The 18,036-nt window shown below is 41.9% G+C and overlaps 1 pseudogene; it reads right to left on the bottom strand.

The window, feature by feature from the left end:
* Positions 1-225: 225 nt before the first annotated feature.
* Positions 226-14,787, bottom strand: LOC118855205 (annotated as a pseudogene).
* Between the last annotated feature and the right edge of the window lie 3,249 nt (positions 14,788-18,036).

The following is an 18,036-nucleotide window of genomic DNA, read 5'->3' as shown; positions in this document are numbered from 1 at the left end:
AGACTTGCCCATGATGACCGAGATGGGATGTTGCTGAGGAAGGATTCAACCTTGCGTCTCGTGAACAATAAAACCTATCCAACATTGCCCACAGGGGCTGGCTTTGGTGCCTGCCTTGTGTTCCTGTAAGTCACTAGAGCACAAATCGTTAAACTCATTCACACAAATTTCATAAAGACTCTTTTTCTAAATTTGCCATGTGTGAGTAGGTGATCCTTGGGAGCCTCAGCCGCAGTTAAGGCTGCTCTGAGGCCAGAGGGAGGAAGGGAATAGACACTTATTCAGCCCCAACTGTGTGGCGAGCACAGTGCTAAGTGCTTTAGAAGTATAAACTCATTTAATCTTTATTATTTAATTGTTTCATTCACCATCTCGCACTGTCTCCTTATGGAATGGCAGGGCCAGGGGTTAAAACACGCAGCAAAAAAAAAAGAAATGAGGAGAAAAGAGCAGAAAGAACCAGCAGGAAGGGACATGGAGAATGGTGTGTGAGACAGGAGGGCGGACAGGCAGAGGGCTGCAGGTACCCTCTTACACCAGAGGTAATGAGAGTCTGCCCCCTCGGCCCTCCTCCCCCCCCTTCCCCCTCTCTCTTCCCTTCTCTTCCCTCCTCCCCTTCCCTCCTCCCTCCCCTCTCCTTCTCTTCCCTCCTCCTCATTCCTCCCCCTTCCCCCAGGGGATCCTCACACCTTCCCATAGTTCAGGTACCTCTTCCCCACTCTGGTTTCTCTCTCTGACACAGCTCAGCAGTCCCAAAGATCGGTGTCTTCAACAGGCAAGTTCACTATGGCCTGATGTGACCCTCAATCACTGGGTCCCTATTCTTGTCAAGGTGTGGATTAAAGTACTCCCTCCATCCCAATCCTTTACTTATTCCCTGCCCCACTGAGACTTGGAGAAAGATCATCAGAGACAGGACTTTCCTCCTGGTAGGCCCCTGGCTACTGGGCTTCATTTGAGCAGCCCCCATTTCCCACACCCCAGCCCGGGCTCCTCCTTCCCCTCTCACCTCTACAGTCAGGCTCTTATCCTTTACTCCATTGACTTTTGCGACTTTCCTGAGCACCTTTAAGGCATCATCATATGTGTTGTGGACAATCAGCCATCCAGCAGACTCTGGCAACCACCTAATTAAATAGTGCGGAACAGATATAGTTAATTCTCCATTGTCTACTCGTTCAAAGTCACTTTTCTCATGTATAGCAGAGCTCGAGTTTTTCTTATTCATTCTGCAACTAATTACTTTGTGTTATTTAACATGCAAAACAGTGTAAAAGCTTTCATCCCCCATTATCCTAGGTCACACACCTCTGACAGGATGACCAGAGTCACTGAAAAACTGCGGCCCTCCTTGCTTTTTCCCCTTCGACAAAAATTCTCTAAAGGAGTCAGGACAGGTTGTTGCTGTTGGCTCAGATCTGTCCTCCCCAATAGATGTTCAAATAGACCTATCAGGAACAAATTCTAAATCAATAGATTAGACAGCATTTAAATCACCCTGGAAGCTCTAAGGGGGAGTCAATCTCCTCCTCTGTCCCATGACAGGAATCATCTCAGGTGCACAATTCAGCAAGAATTCAATATTTGTATCAAGAATGCATATACATAGAGGAATCATATCATTTGAATATGTCTTGATTCACTGACCAGGGAATAAACATGTCCCTCCATTCTAAGTGAAGCTTATCTAAGCTTTTCTTTTAGAAATGTTTTGTTTCCAAAAAAAAAATACAACAGGCCTAGCATCAACTTGGCACAATTGCAAGGTTAAAACAAAAGCCTCCTGAACTTATCTAATATTTCTTCCCCACAGCCTTTATTAGAAAGATTAAATATGTGTTTAATAAGCCCCCTTATCATTGTAAATACAAGTTTCCTTCTAGACCATCCATTGAGAGCATGAGAGCAGAGTACTCTCCCTGGGATTGTGAGATCACTAGTGCTGAGGCAGAAGCATTTTAAGATTTCTCTAACAAACTTTTATACCTTAATGAGTTAGAAGTCCCTTGGAAACAAGTTATAACTTCCAACAGCTTAGAAATAAAACCACTCTAATTTCTAGAATATTGATATTAGGGCATAGATCATTCAACTCATTTCATACAAATTTCATTAGGACTGCTCTTTTTAAATGATCACTCCAAGTCCTGAGTCATGATAGTAACATAGTCATACAATAAGACTTTCCCAATCTTGCTTCAAGGAAAGTTGTGCTATATGGGATTAATATTTATTAATAGATATGCTCAGTTACCAATTGTTCCTCAGGTGATAGGAAGACCTCCTGACAAGCAGACAAGACCTGAAGGCCCCAGTACTAGGAACAAAGTCACTGGTTTAGGTTCTGACATTGATTCTGATTTTCAGAGTGGAAAACCAAGTCAAAGTTTCAGGCTTAATTCTCATAAAGAGGAATAAATGAGAGCCAGTTATAGGTAAACTGGCATTTTCAGCATCTGCTTTACAGGAGCATTCAACAAACCAGAATGCACATGCTGTTTTCTGTGCTTTATCCATGCCCATGATGATTTTCTCTATTCCACCACTTGGCCAAAGAGTTCATAGATCTCTTCCTCAGCTGCGTAATAGGAGAGGTTCCCAACATACAAGGCGCAGCATTTCTTCAATAACTTCTCTTAGTCTAGTCACTCTAGACACACTGGGTGAGGTATTGGACTAGCTGTGTGTAGGAGTCGCTGTCCAGCATGATCAGGAGCCCACTTGACACAGAAAGTGGGAAGGAGGGCAGGGGTGCTTGAAGGTGGGTGAAGGTTAGAGTTCCAACCCAGACCTTCTTACTCTAAATCTTGTCCCTTTTCTGTAATTAGGTCCATGTAAGATAAAGATAAGAACTGAAACTATGATTTCACTGGAAGAGGGAACTCCCAGTAGATGAAAATCTCTCTACCACTGCAATTTTGTCTGTGGTTGGCCTAGAGCATTGAGAGGTATAGTGACTTGCCCGGGGTCACACAGACAGTTTGGGTGACAGGCAGGACCACCTCTTATATGCACTTATATATGTACCTATTAGCTCCTCTGATAGTATTAGCTCCTTGAGGGTTGGGCCTGTTAATATGAGTATCTGTGGCCCCAACCTAGTATAGTGCATAGCCCCTACAATAAGAGCTCAATGATTTATTGAGTATTACACAGTGTATTACAGTTCTGGGTTGGGAAGAAGGAAATGACATTAAAAATGAAATGCATCAATCAACTCATTTTTCAAAGAAGAAAATGGAGAAAAGACCTGAATTCCATGTTCCCCAGAGAGTCCTAGCTCTGCTAACACTCATTCATCCCCTAAAGTGTCTGCTGTACCTGACCCTCTGGTCCTGTCTCCATTTGTTAAAAAGCCAGAATCTTCTCCACCCTTCTACTGAGTGCCACCAGGATGTGTCCATGAACATGTATTTTCCAATTGTCCCCAGAGTAGAAATGGAATCAATTTTCAAAATCAGTAGGAATAAAAGTTCTCCTTCAAACCAAGCCCTAACCTCTTTGTCATTGCTATTCTTCCCAGGATACTATACAAAATATGGACTGCCACAGTATCTTAAGAATTGACATTGTGAGTCCCCTAGAGAACTACAGAGAAATTCATGGTGGGTACAGACTAAAGAGCTGGCCCAAAGAGCATCACCAGAAAAATTATGCAGCATAAATGAGGAAAAACCTGTGGCAGTCTGCACCATGAACGGGGACCAACATCATGCCAAGATGTTGCCAGAGGGGAAGTCGTCCAGTGGTATCTATGGACAGTCTTCAAAGTATTCATGAGAGGTCCTTTCAAAAGCCCCTCTTACAGAGACTATAGAAACCACAATTGTTTCTTTAACAGCAGGGAAGGTAATGTGAAATAACAACTGCGATTGTCAACCTAGGAGATGGAGGCAGGGAGAGAATAACATGTCAGTTTAATTTTGATCTGTGAGGACCTCTGAGATAAACTACGGAGAAGGCAGATATAAAATTCTGAGAAATCGTTTTCATGTTGAATATGGTTCAGCTGTTATTTTATGAAGAAGCATTATAAAGTTCATTGGATAAGGAGTGAGTCTAGAGAAAGACTATTAAATGGGAGGGTTTGAGAGACTGTTTTCCCATCATAGCTGGAAAGAAACTTGGAGAAAACAGAAAAATGGTGGAGAGGCCTTTTGGGGTGTAATTTTTTTAAGTTTATGTTCAATAAACTGATAAGCATTTATTATATGCTTACTGCATGCCAGGCACTGTGCTAATGAGTGAGAGAGAGAGAGAGAGAGAGAGAGAGAGAGATTTTAAGCAAAGAAGGGCTAGAGGGAATCATTAAAGAAAAAATATGAATTTGTTTTAGTTACATGTAATGCAGGAGCTTTTGCACAAAGTCAATGGAACTGCAATAAAACAAGTTGCTGCCAATAAGAAAAACAACCTTCAGAGCAAATACATCTGTTATCCAGATTCATGTGTTTGTAGTCATTCATCTGTTATCCACAGTATACATGCAATTAATACAAACCTAAGAACAAGAGCTATTCCCCAATGGACAAGTGCTAAAGGGATGTGAAAAGGCCCTTTTCTTGCTGGGAATGTTGTACAAGGGATCTTCTTTAGGTTTAGATTCTGCTCCAAGGCCTCTGAGGTGATTCTGTCTTAGGGGGAGCTTCCCTTAACAACCAAGGGATGTTGATGCCTAGACCTCTGTTTATAGAATCAACTAGTAGGTCAACAAGCATTTATTAAGCATTTACTCTTTATCAAGTATTGTGCTTCGTACTGGGGATACAAAGCACAGCATTTCATTTTGGGGGTTTTTTTCTGAGGGAGGAAGATAGGGCCATTGCGGTTAAGTGACTTGCCCAAGGTCCACAGCTAGTAAGTGTGTCAAGTGTCTGAATCCGGATTTGAACTCAGGTCCTGCTGACTCCAGGCCCGGTGCTCTATCCACTGCAACACCTAGCTGCCCTGATAGCACTTCAGAGTACAAAAGGGCCTCAAAGGTGACATGGTCCAACCTCTACCCAAAAAGGAATCCTTCCTCCAACATTGCCAACACAGAATTATCAAACCTCTGCTTGAAACCCCCCATGGATGAGCATGATCAGAGAGGACATTAAAACATGGTATGTCAGAGCTAAGAACATCATTAAAACATGTGCAGCCATGTGGCCTGTGCCATGTATGTCTCCCAACATTTAGAACTTACTTTAGAAATAAAAGTTAAATTTCAAGTGTTCCCTGAATCTAGAATTAAATATTTCCTCTTCCTCCCACCTAACCCCCCAAAGAAAAGGATATAGAGCTCCTTAAACATTTCACTTTCCAGGATAGAATAACCAGGGGCCGATTCAAATTCAGATCAAGAAGCATTTATTAAGTCCCTAATATGTGCTGGGTCTTGTACTAGAGCTGAGGATACAAAAACCAAAATCAAACAGCCACAGCCTTCAAGGAGCTTATATTCTACCAGAAGGTGAAGTGTGCACAAATTGGTAACACCAAGTTTAGAGGAAGTGAAACAAGGTAACTAGGAGAGAACACCTTTTTACTTTTTTAACTAAACTAAGGCTCGGCTGTGTCTCTTCTTTGTTCTACGTTATCTCCCTGGTACCGCGGCAAGACCCTTAGGGGAGGGCAGGAATAGCATTGGTTTCTTTTTCATGTTTTTGTTGCTGTTCTTGCAATACCTTTTTATTTCATATTTTATTATCCCCAATTACATATAAAAAATTTTAACATTTGTTTCTTTAAAAGTTTGAGTTCTAAATTCTCTCCCTCTCTCTCCTCACTCCTCATTGAGAAGGCAAGCAATACATGTGCAGTCATGCAAACCATATTTCCATATTAGTTGTATCATAAAAGAAAAACACAAGGGGCAGGTAGATTTACAGTGAGTAGAGCACTGGCCCCGGAGTCAGGAGGACCTGAGTTCAAATCCGGCCTCAGACACTTCACACACTTATTATCTGTGTGAACTTGGGCAAGTCACTTAACCCCAATTGCTGTGCCTTCCCCCCTCCAAAAAAAGAAAAAGAAAAACACAGACCAAAAGAAAACCCCAAGAAAAATAAAGTTTTTAGAAAGATGCTTTGATCTATATTCAAACTCCACCAATTTGTTCTCTGGAGATGGGATACCTTTCCAACAAGTACATGACGGTCCAAAGGGAAGTGGGCTCCAGCTTGGAGAGCATATGTAGCTCCCCTTCATGGGCTGCTTAAGATCTCCTTAGCCTAGGTGTAATTTACATGAATTTACATGCAGTCTGTATTTGGCTTCTGATCCCAATGACTTAACTGCCAGCTGTTCCAGAGACACTGAGGGGATGTTGATGGGGAGATGGGAAGTCCTCCAGATGACTGGTTAAAAAGTCCTCCTCACTATGCCCAAAGAGCTATAAAACTGTTCATGCCCTTTGACCTAGCAGTACAACTACTAGGTCTGTATCCAAAAAGAGATAAAAAAACAAAAGGGAAAAGGACCCATGTCGGGGGCGACACCCCGACCACCGCCTCCACTTACCCTGCCCTCGGGTCTTCGGACGTCTCCGGCTCCTCTCGGGGGACGCGAGAGGAGAATCACCAGGCACCTCCGGAATGAACAAGCAGCTTTATTGCGTGGCGTACCAAAAATCCCACTGACCCTTTCTGGGGCGCGCCTTATATAACCTATCGGGGTGTTCCGGGTTGGCTCCTCCCCAGTTTCTCCCCGAGGGTGGAGCTCCTCCAGTAAGAGCCGCCCCGGTACTGAGGTGGCGGAAGCCATGCAGGCATTGCCACGTCAGCAGGTCCAGACTCCCTGGCGTCTCACTACCCTCTCGGGGGGCCTAGGTCCAGAGCGCCCCTAACAGACCCATATGTGCAAATATTTATAACAGCTCTTTTTTGGTGTCAAAGACTTGGAAATTGAGATGTCCATCAATTGGGGAATGGCTAAACAACTTGTGATATATGATTGTGATGAAATACTTTTGTGCTATAAGAAATAATGAGCAAGGTGCTCTCAGAAAAACCTGGAAAGATTTGAATGAACAGATGCAAAGTGAAATGAGCAGAACCAGAAGAACATCGTACACAGAAACAGCAATATTGTAAGATGGCCAACTGGTAATGACTAAACTGTTCTCAGCACACAGTGATCCAAGACAACTCTGAAGGACTTATGATGAAAAATGCTCTCCAGCCCCAGACAAAAAAAATGATCATGTCTGAATACAGATGGAAGCTTACTTTTTTTACCTTCTTTATTTTTCTTGAGAATTTTAGTCTATGTCTTTTTCACAGCATGACTAATATGTAAATATGTTTTGCATGACCACACATGTATAATCTGTATTGAATTTCTTGCCTTCGATGAGGGGATTGGTAAGGAAGGAAGGGAGTTGGGAACTCAAAGTTTTAAAAATGAATGTTAAAAATTGTTTTCACATGTAATTGGGGAAAATAAAATAGGAAATAAATTTATAAAAAAGAAAGGAAAGAAAGGTCCTCATTAGAACCTCAGGACTCAGGCATGTAGGGGGTTGGGGGGTGGGAGGAAGAAGCAGAGGCAGACCAAGGCCTTTCCCTCTCAGGAGTTTTAGCTGTAACACTCTCTCCTTACTTGCCATTTGCTGAAATCTGAATCTCTATAGACTCATAAATGGCTTGATATTTTACAGATGAGCCTTAGGCCAGGACCTAGTTTCCTTAGCCAGTCTGAACACTCTTCCATGTCTCTTCCATTTCATCCAGGGGCTCATCAGAGACAGCTACATCGATCAAGACCTTTTCACACTAAGTTGGAATCTTATTGATTGATTTGGTTAAATGGAGACTCCTTCCCATCTAGTTAAGGTATGATGGCATAGCATTTTATCACTTACTTTAGGTGGGAGGGGGACAATTACTCAATAAAATCCCTCACCCTTTTACACACACACACACACACACACACACGCGCGCACACACACACACGCACACACGCATGCACACACACACGCACACATGCACGCACACGCACATGCACACACGCACACGTGCACGCGCACACACGCACGCGAGCGCACACACACGCACACACACATGCACACACACGCACGCACACACGCACGCACGCATGCACACATGCACGCACACACGCACACACATGCACACACATGCGCACACACGCACACATGCACACATGCACACACACGCACACGCACACACACGCACGCGCACACGCACGCGCACGCGCGCACGCGCACGCACACACACGCACGCACGCACACACACACACACACACACACCCCATGCTTTCATTTATAACAGCAGCACAGGTAGGCTATATTTCCTTTGTCCCTTCCTTCTTTCTACCTTTCTTCCATCGTTTCTTTCGTTCTTCCTACTACTGCCCAAGACACTATTGTCTGCCTTCTTAAAGGAAGGTTTCGATCAGGGCTGTCCAAAGTTAGTTTTTTATTGAAACAACAGACAATCTATTTTGATTTGCCATTTCAGTGAGAGCTCTGCAGTAGCTCAGTTTCCTTTACTAAAGCATTCGTGTAAATTTCTATGCTTGTAGGTGGGCCGGCCGCATTTTGGACAGCCCTGGTTTAGGTCATTTTCTTATCTGGAATTATTATATCATTTGGCTTATACATTTTGAAATAGATATTGACTTCTTGCACTCTGACTCATTCCTAGTTTTCTTGAAATGTGCCCTATGGAGATTGCCATGAGTTTAATTGTAACTGACCCTCACAACAACCCAGGGAGGAATGTGTTATTACTCTGCCTATTTTAGAGATGAGAAAACTGCAACTGAGAAGTTCAGTGACCTCCTCAGGGTCTCGCAGCTAGTAAGGGTCAGAGGTAGGATATGAAGGGAATTTTTCCTGACTCTAAGCCCAGCCCTGTAGAATCTCCTGCCTAGGAGACAGAAAGGAAACTTACCTATTCATTCTCATTGCAAGAGTCGTAAGAACATAGATTGAGACTAAGGAGGAAGCTCAGAGCCTATCTTCACTTGCCATTGTAGCTCTAGGAATCCTAAAGGTCACTTAGTCTGACCTAGTCGCTTTACGTGAGGGGTGGGTAAGTGATTTGACCAAGGTCATTCACCTAATAAGAAGCAAAGGTGAGATTTGAACTCATGACTTCTGCCTTGAAGTTTAATGAACTTTCTATTTCACATCTTGTGTCTTAGGATATTCTTTTTGGGAAAAGTCTGTTGATCAATAATAACTTTATTTTATTTTCTTTATTTCTTATGACCTACATATAATTTGAAGAAGATATCTGGTTTCAAGGCTATCTCATCCACACATGGGTTTTAAGTCCTGACAGGAACCCAAGTCCAATGATGGGAAACATTCCAATCCTCTTACTAGTTTTGAAACATCCTGAAATGAGCTTTCCTATATAAAGAAGCTTGGGATTCTTCACCCACATCTGTAGCCTCTCAGAAAACAGGAGCCCTGGGAGGACTTACCAAGAGGTCAAGAAGAAGGCAAAGAAGGGAACAGACATTACCAGCTGGAATTTGCACCACTCCTGCATGCTGTAGGCCACATTCCCAAGAAACAGATGGCCCAGGCTGAAGTACAGACAATGGTGGGACCTCAAAGAACAAATATAAATGTTGAAGAAGTTCCACAACGAAAACTTACAGAGGGCTCCACTGCCAAATATGACTCCTGATACTGAAGACCCAAACAGGAAGCGAAAACAACAGTAAACTGGGAATGACTGGGCAAAGGCAGTTGCAGTGCTGGAGACAGCCACCATGACGTAACTTGGAGACAGCATTCGTTTTCGCCCAAACCTACATCATGAGAAACCAGATGGGTGTGGCCTCAGAACTGAGGCGTAATGTCCTCTCCACCCAGCACGCCCCTGATATCGTTCTGGACTTCAGGCCTGATCATTCACCCTTTCCCTATGTGCCTTCCTTTGCCAAGACCCAAGGCACAGATGCCAGTAGTGACTGGGCTTAGTTGACCTTTCAGTTCAGTCCAATTCCACTAAATTAAACAACAAAGCATTATTTGGCTCCTAATAAGTGAAGGGTTCTCCAACAAACCTGCTAATGTAGACATCATAGGATCATAGATCCAGGTGTGGAAAAGGCCTTAGGGGCCATCTAGGCCAACCTCCTCATTTTACAGAAGAGGAAACTGAGTCCCAGGGAGTTAAGTAACTTCAAAGTCCCCCCCTGAGAGTATCAGATATAGTATCTAAACTCAGATCCTCCCTCTTGACAATATCCTTGGTTCTTGAAGGCCATGTGTAATAGCCACCAAGAATGGCCAAATGAACCATCTCATAGGGTGTCTCAAGACACCCCAATATATGAAGCACCAAACAAAAAGCCCTGAGTGACAGTTAATCTGTTTATTGTACCCCTAACATGCCAGGAGGCTGGCTCTGGAGAGCTAGAAGATGGAGGTGTGAGGGGTAAGAAGGGGAAGGGACCAAATGTGTATTAAGCACCTATGGCATATAGGTGTTGTGCTAAGAGCTTTATAAATATTCTTTCACTTGATCCTCACAATAATGCTATGGTGTAGGTGCTATAATTATCCCTATTTTATAATTGGGGAAAATGAGGCAGATAAAAATCAAGTGAATTGCCCAAGATCACACATCTAAGGCAGAATTTGAATTCAGATTCTCTTGACTCCAGGCCCAAAATTCTATCCACTATAGCCAGCTAGTTGCCACTGCAGCATAATCTCATTCTATCTGGTGGCTTTCACTCCTTCCAAATGGATTTGGAACTTTCTCCCATGTAGGATGTACCTTTGATTGATAGATTCCTCAGAGATATTCTCACTTGAAGATATCAGGGCATATAGCATCCCTAGGTGGGGCAGATTGACTGACTGACCATTGAATCAATCCCTCCCCTTACAACTTTATATGAAGGAAGAGATCACACCCCCCTCCAAATGAAAAGTCACAGATGGTATTGTCCCCTAATGTCTAGCACGCTATATTCCACACAGTAGGCATTTAACAAATGTTTATTTGAAATGCAAAATTCTTTAAATGATCCCAAGCTTTTCCCAGGGCAAAAAGACCCATCAGTATAAATGGAAAGGATGATGATTTTGAAGTCTGATGACCTGGGTCCCAATTTTGACTCCTCTGCTTATTACCTGCATTCTGGGGGAACAAGAAGGAATCGCTTTACCACTCCATCCATTAAATGAGATGGTTGTACTAGATTCACTACAGGAGATTTCTACACACACACACACACACACACACACACACACACACACACTTATCTTTAATCTTTTCTTATCCACTGGCTGCTTCCTGCTTTCTACAAACAAACCTTAACCCTCTATATCATGAAGGTTACCATGTCTCCCTCATCCTGCAAAAGTCCTCCCTTGATCCCTCTACCCCTAATAGTTCATATCCCAGATCTTTCCTCCCATTTGTGGCTAAACTCCTTGAGCAGGCCAAGTCTACAACCAATGGATTCCTCCATTTCCTTTCTTCTCACTCTTTTCTTCACTCTACAATCTGGCTTCTGATTTCATCATTTCAATAAAACATAACTCTCTCCAAAGCTCCCAATGGTCTCTTCACTGCCCAGTCCCACGGCCTTTTCTTCAAGCCACACTCTCCTTGACACCTTGCAGGCTCTGATACTGTTTATCACTCCTCCTTGACACTCTATCCTCTCTAGGTTTTTCTGACATCACTTTTCTCTGGTTCTCCTTCTACCTGTATGACTCTCTGCCTCAGGCTTCTTTGCTGGATCTTCCTCCATGTTGTGGTCATTAACCACAGTGGCCCCTAGGCTGTGGCCTCTTCCCTCTATACTATTACACTTGGTGATCTCATCAGCTCCCACAAATGATCACCTCTATGCAGATTATTCTCAGTTCTATTATCCAGCTCTAACATCTCTCCTGCCTTCCAGTATGGCATCTCCAACTGCCCATTGGGCATCTCAAACTGATATATTATAGATGTCTTAAACTCAACATGTCCAAGGCAAATCTCATTATCTATCCCCCCAAACCTTTCCCTCTTCCAAATTTTCTTATTATTCTTTTTTTAATTGTATTTGTTTTGATCAGCCACCTTTTCACACTCCCACTTCTGCTGCCCTCCTCCATCCCAGAATTAAGGTCATAAGAAAAATAAAACCCATTTTAAACATGTATAGTCAATCAAAACAAATTTCCATATTGTCCATTTCCACAAAAAAAAGGTTTCATTCTGTACTCAGAGTCTTTCGCTTCTCTACCAGGTGGTGGGTAGCATGCTTCATCACTAGTCCTGCAGAATCCTGGTTGGTCCTTGCATTGAAAAGGGGTCAAGGAATTGCTATTTCATTGCATTTATATACCATAGCTAGTTTATCCCTTCCCAAGTTTATGGACCTCCCCCCAGATTCCCATTCTTTGTCACCTCAAAAACAGCCATAAATATTTTTGTACATAGAACCAAGCTCTTCCTTTATTTACCTTCTGTCTAATTCCCATCACTTCTGTCTTCACTTTCCTACCTTTTATTTCTATTGAGTGAAGCATCTTTCTGTACCCAACACTGTGTCTGTGTAGTCTTTCTTCTTTTGACTAGTTCAGATGAATGGGAGTATGGATTGAGGGAGCACTCACACCTCTGGTGTGAGGGCTTCCCAAGCCTTTTTCTTTTTTTAACTTAATATTTTAGTTTACCCAATTACATGTAAAAACAATTTTCAAAATTGGTTTTCTTTAATTTTGAGTAACAATTTTTCTCCCTCCCTACTTACCCTCTCCTTTTCTTGACAGAGTAAGCAATATAATATAGGTTATACATATGCACTCATGCAAAAAAAAATTCCATATTTGTCATCTTGTCAAAGAGTACAGAGACAAGAAAAAACAAACAAGAAAAATAAAGGAATTTTTTAAAAGTATGTTTAGACTTGCATTAAGATTCCATCAGTTCTTTCTCTGGAAGTGGATAGCATTTTTCACTATAAGTCCTTTGGAATTGGCCCATTGTATTGCTGAGAATAGCTAATTCATTCATAACTGACCATTGTACAATATTGCTGTTACTGTGTACAATGTTCTCCTGGTTCTGCTCATTTCACTTTACATCAGTTCACGTAGGTCTTTCCAGGTTTTTCTGAGAGATTCTGCTTGTCATTCTTAATAGCGTAATAGTATTCCATCACAGTCATATACCGTAATTTATTCAGCCAAATGTTTCATGAATATGCACAATTGTTCACACGCCACACGCCGTCTCTGCCACAAAAAGTCAGCTCCTTGAGTGCAGAAACTGTTTTGGTTTTTCTTTCTATCCTAAGTTTTTAGGAGAGTTTCTGGCACATAGTAACAGTTTAAGAAATGCTTATGACTGAGTGTTGACCCACTGACCTTTGCCCTAAGTTCAACCCATCACCAACCTATCTTACTGGGTGTTATTTCAGCATTCAACCCACCTCAACCCACAGCTCCAAATCTAGCGCCGATTATCCTCCCTGTTATTTGGGGCAATTGGTAATATATAGAAATAATGCTAGACTTAAAAGCAAAGAGACCTCCGTTGGAAATCTGCTTTAGACTCTAGTTATGTGACCTTGGGCAAGTCTCTGTACTTCCGTGGGCCTTTGTTTCCTCCTTTGTCAAATAAATGGGTTGGACTAAATGATCTCTAGTATCATATTCCAACTTTAAGCTCTGTGGCCCTAGGCACCCTGGGTTTCAGAAACATCTGTGTCCTGGGAAAACTCACCTGTCTGAGAGATAGCCCCATACGAGACACCAACAGACACCCACTGGAAAATATTGACTGAGGCAAGGACTTCAGTGTCTGGGAGTCACACATGAGGTCCCACTGGAAGAGAAGATGAGAGCTTCAGATCTTAAAGTGAAGCAAGAAAACTTAGGGCTCAGGAACCTTGCTGCTATCATGAAGAAGAGGAAGAAGAGGACACTGCCTCCATCATACCGATTGTACAGTCAAGCTTGGGCAAATTCAAGCTAGTTTTGACCCTGACCTTCCTGATGCAGACATGCTTATCTTCCCCCTTCTGACATGTATATCCTTTTCTTCTCCTCCTTTCTTTAAAATTCCATTATACCCATACTGCTTATGTATTTCACATTCCATAAAAGGCTACTGAAGCTCGGGCCTCCCTGACATTTTTCACCCACACAGATGAGTCTGTGCTTTAAACCTTAAAAATCTGCATGATGATGCTCTTTGCATTGTGAGTTTGGTATTTGGCAGCAGGACCAAATCAATGGATCCCTCACTAATTTTTTTCACAAAGTAAGCTGTGATCTGGAGGTCTTGCAGAGGAGAGGAATCTGATTCTGTCATTCACCAAAGGAATCAAGTTTCAAATCAGTGGTATCTTTTAAAAAAGGGAATGAAATCTTCCTGGAATGGGAAAGGGGCAGCAGGAAGAACCCCTTACCTCAGTCACAACAGAATAAGCGAAGAGGCTTTGGTCATAAACCCAGACATCCACACACGGCTCCATCTCCAGCCAGCTCAGGTTTTGTCCTGTGACATTTGGATCCAAGGGCTACACCTGTGGCCAGAAGAATCGGCGACACCTCTCTAGTGTCCCACTAGAATCCAGAGGGAGAGAAAACTTTAGAAGGGAACTAAAATTAAGATTCCCACTGACATTGAGCAAAGCCGAGGTATTGACAAGCAAGTAAACCCAGCACCAGTGCTCAGGAACAAAGGCAGTGAAGTTCTCTATCAGAAAATGGCAACCTATGAATATTACAGAGATAGCAAAAGAAATGACCGGAAGGATCTGGAATCTTCTCTTATCTCCAGCTTCAGGTAGGAGATCCTCAAAGGCCATCAGGACTGGAATGCTGGCCACAAGAAGAGAATTTCTTCAGAGAGCTACTGAGTGAAGAAAGTAATCATTTGACTGGAACAAAACATGGGACGTCTTGTTTAGACTAGTGAGGACCCACCCCCAGAACATTCCTCTTCATTTTTATATAACAGTGTAGTCAGGGAGTGTTCTCAGGTCTGTATGCTGTTGAGGATGCCAAAATACTTAAGACCATTCATGAAAAAAAACTGGTACAGGTTTAATATCTAGCTGAAAGGCCATATTAGCACCAAGCCTGGGCACTTAAATGCCCATTCTGTGGGAGTACCTATGCCCAGAGGATCCACAGTAGAGCTCCAACCTGAACATGGAGTCCAAGGTGATGACAGGAAGACTCATAAAAAGAGTCTCAGATATTTCCACAAAAGAGAATGTTTTCACTGTAAACCAGAGACAGAGTAGTGCCAGTTTTATGAATTAAGTATGACAAAGATGAATTTACAAAACGCATTGGTTGAATATCAACTTCAGGTTAAAGACGGGTAGTTTTGGCATGGCTGAGTTGGTTGAGAGCCAGTGGAAAGTACTGTAGGAAACCTTGACATTGTGGTTCAGGTCCTAGGGAACTTACAGGCAATGTCACGGATGGTGCGATGGCTGAGCAGGAGGTCAGGGTAGACTGTGTTTGAAATCCGCCTCTGAGCATTACTGGCTTTGTGACCAAGATTAAAGCAGTTGAACACTCTGAGACTCAGTTTCTTTATTTCTAAAATAAGGGTGAGAATACTCCCTGCATTTGTCTTGACAGGTGACAGTAAAGATTGACCAGATGGCCAGTTTATTTACCAATGTTTGCAGTGATCTCTTCATGGACGTGATGCACATGCCAGATGTATTCTTACAATTCATTCTTAGTTGTCACTTAGTCAATAAACATTTTTATAGTGCCTACTACAATGCTAAACACTGGATATCCAAAAAGAGGTAAAAGAAATCCCTTCCTTCAAGGAGCTCACAATCTAATGAGAGAGATGACAAGCAAAAATGTATGTACAAACAAACTATATATAAAAAGAAAATAATTAAAAGAGACAAGGCCCTGGAATCAAGAAAGATTGTACTTCCACTCTGGTCAGGGATCTGTCATTCCCATATTTTATTTTATTTATGAATAATATTTTTCCAATTTAATTTTCTCCTTCCCTTCTTTTTCTCCCTTTTTCTTGTGATGGCAAACAATTTGATATAGGTGATATGAGTGCAGTCATCCAAAACATAGATCAATATTGGTTATGGTGTTAAAGAAAACACATGGAGGATTCTGGGAAGACAGAAGGGTAGGTCAGAAGATTCCAATCTGTCAAGATTTCCCCCACAAACAAGATAATAATAGCACCTCAGGGAGAACATAGAGTAGTAAAAAGAAATAAGAGTAGGGACAGAACAGTCTTCCTCCTGGAACAATCAGAAAAGATCTGAAGAAAAATCCCAGGACAAAGTTTGGTCCCTGTGAAGAGTAAACACCTCCAGTGTAGATCCACTTAAACAACAAGCAATGAGCCCTGGGGTTAGCTGGGTGGGGAGGCTGCTTTTACCCTTGGGAGAATGAGGGGAGTTGGGAGTCTGAGCCAAGGAAAATCAAGGGAACCTCTGCTGACAAGGAACGTCACACCCAGCAGCGCTGAGGAGAGGCAGCCAAGTTTGAGGAGAAACTAGCACATACCTGGTGAGAGGAGAAGCAGTGGGGCACAGACTGTGCTGACTGTGGGCACTTACAGGAGGCTGGAGGTCTTGGTTTCAATTCCAGGGCAGAGGGGAGAACTGAAGACCTGGGGTAAGAGGCACCATCTCCCATAACCTAAGACAAAACCCAAGACAAAAACTAAGCTGCTACCAAAAAAAAATGAACAGGAAAAGGAAAAACAGCCCAACCATAGAGAGTAACTACAGGAATAGAGAAGACCGGGGTTCATCTTCAGAGGAGGATACTGAAGCAAAGAAACCCTCTTCTACCCCAAAAAGTAATGTCAAATGGTCATCTGCCCAAAAAGAATTCAGAGAAGAACTTTAAAAAGACTTTAGAAATAAAATGAGAGAGAATTAGGAAAAACTAAAAAAAAATAAGAACAATCCAAGAAAAACAAGAAGATTATGAAAAGAAAGTCAATCAATTAGAAAAGGAGATCCAGAATCTTAAGGAAGAAAATGACTCCTTGAAAATCAGAATTGGGCAAGGGAAAGCCAGCAAAGTTACAAGAGATAAAGAACTAATAACATACAAAGAATGAAAAAATAGAAGAGAATGTGAAACATCTCATAAGAAAAACAACTCATCTGGAGAACAGATCAAGAAGAGAAAACATAAGAATAATTGGACTACCTGAAAGCTATGATGAAAAAAAGAATCTTGATACAATAATACAAGAAATCATCAAAAAATTGTGCTGAAGTGTTAGAACAAGAAAGGAAAGCAGAAATACAAAAAAAAAAATCCACTGATCACCACCTGAAAGAGATTTTACAGGCAAAACCCACAGGAATATCATAGTCAAATTTTCACACCCTCAACTCAAGGATAAAATATTATGAGCAAGAAGGAAATTTAAATTTAAGTATGGTGGTGCCACAATTAGAATCACACAAGAGCTAGCAGGGGTGACACTAAAAGACCACAGGAATTGGAGCACTATATAGCAGACCTGCACAATATACAGCCCATAGAAGGTATGTTGTGCAAGCTTGCTACATATTGAAAAGAAAAAGAATTGGGTTCCAACTGAAAATATCTCAGCCAGCAAAGCTAAGCATAATCCCAAATGAAAAAAAAATGGATATTTAACGAATTGTCAGAATTTCAGGATATAGAAAAAAAAACCTGAACTTAATAGAAGATTTGACATACAAGAGCAAAGAGAAATGTAAGGTATATGGCAAAGACTAATAACAAGGAACTCAATAAGGACAGTCTTTAACTTTTATGTACATAAAATGTAAAATATATGTCTAAGATTGTTATTAGTAATGGGTAGTTTGCAAGAAAGATTCAGGTGGACCTGTGCATGATATGATTTCAAAAAGTAAAACCATTAAGGAACGGGTAAAAAGAGTAACTATCTTATGCAAATGAGATGCCAGAGGAAGAACAACACAGAGGAATTAGATGGGGGACAATGGCTGGTAGTTCTGGAAAGTTACTTTCATCAGGAATGGGTTCAAGAGGGAATAATACAGATACATCTAGAAGAATATGAAAGTCTTCTAAATTCAGAA

Source organism: Trichosurus vulpecula, chromosome 6 (assembly GCF_011100635.1).
Source record: "Trichosurus vulpecula isolate mTriVul1 chromosome 6, mTriVul1.pri, whole genome shotgun sequence".
NCBI classification, from domain to species: Eukaryota; Metazoa; Chordata; class Mammalia; order Diprotodontia; family Phalangeridae; genus Trichosurus; species Trichosurus vulpecula.
This window is presented reverse-complemented; position numbering and strand designations above follow the sequence as displayed.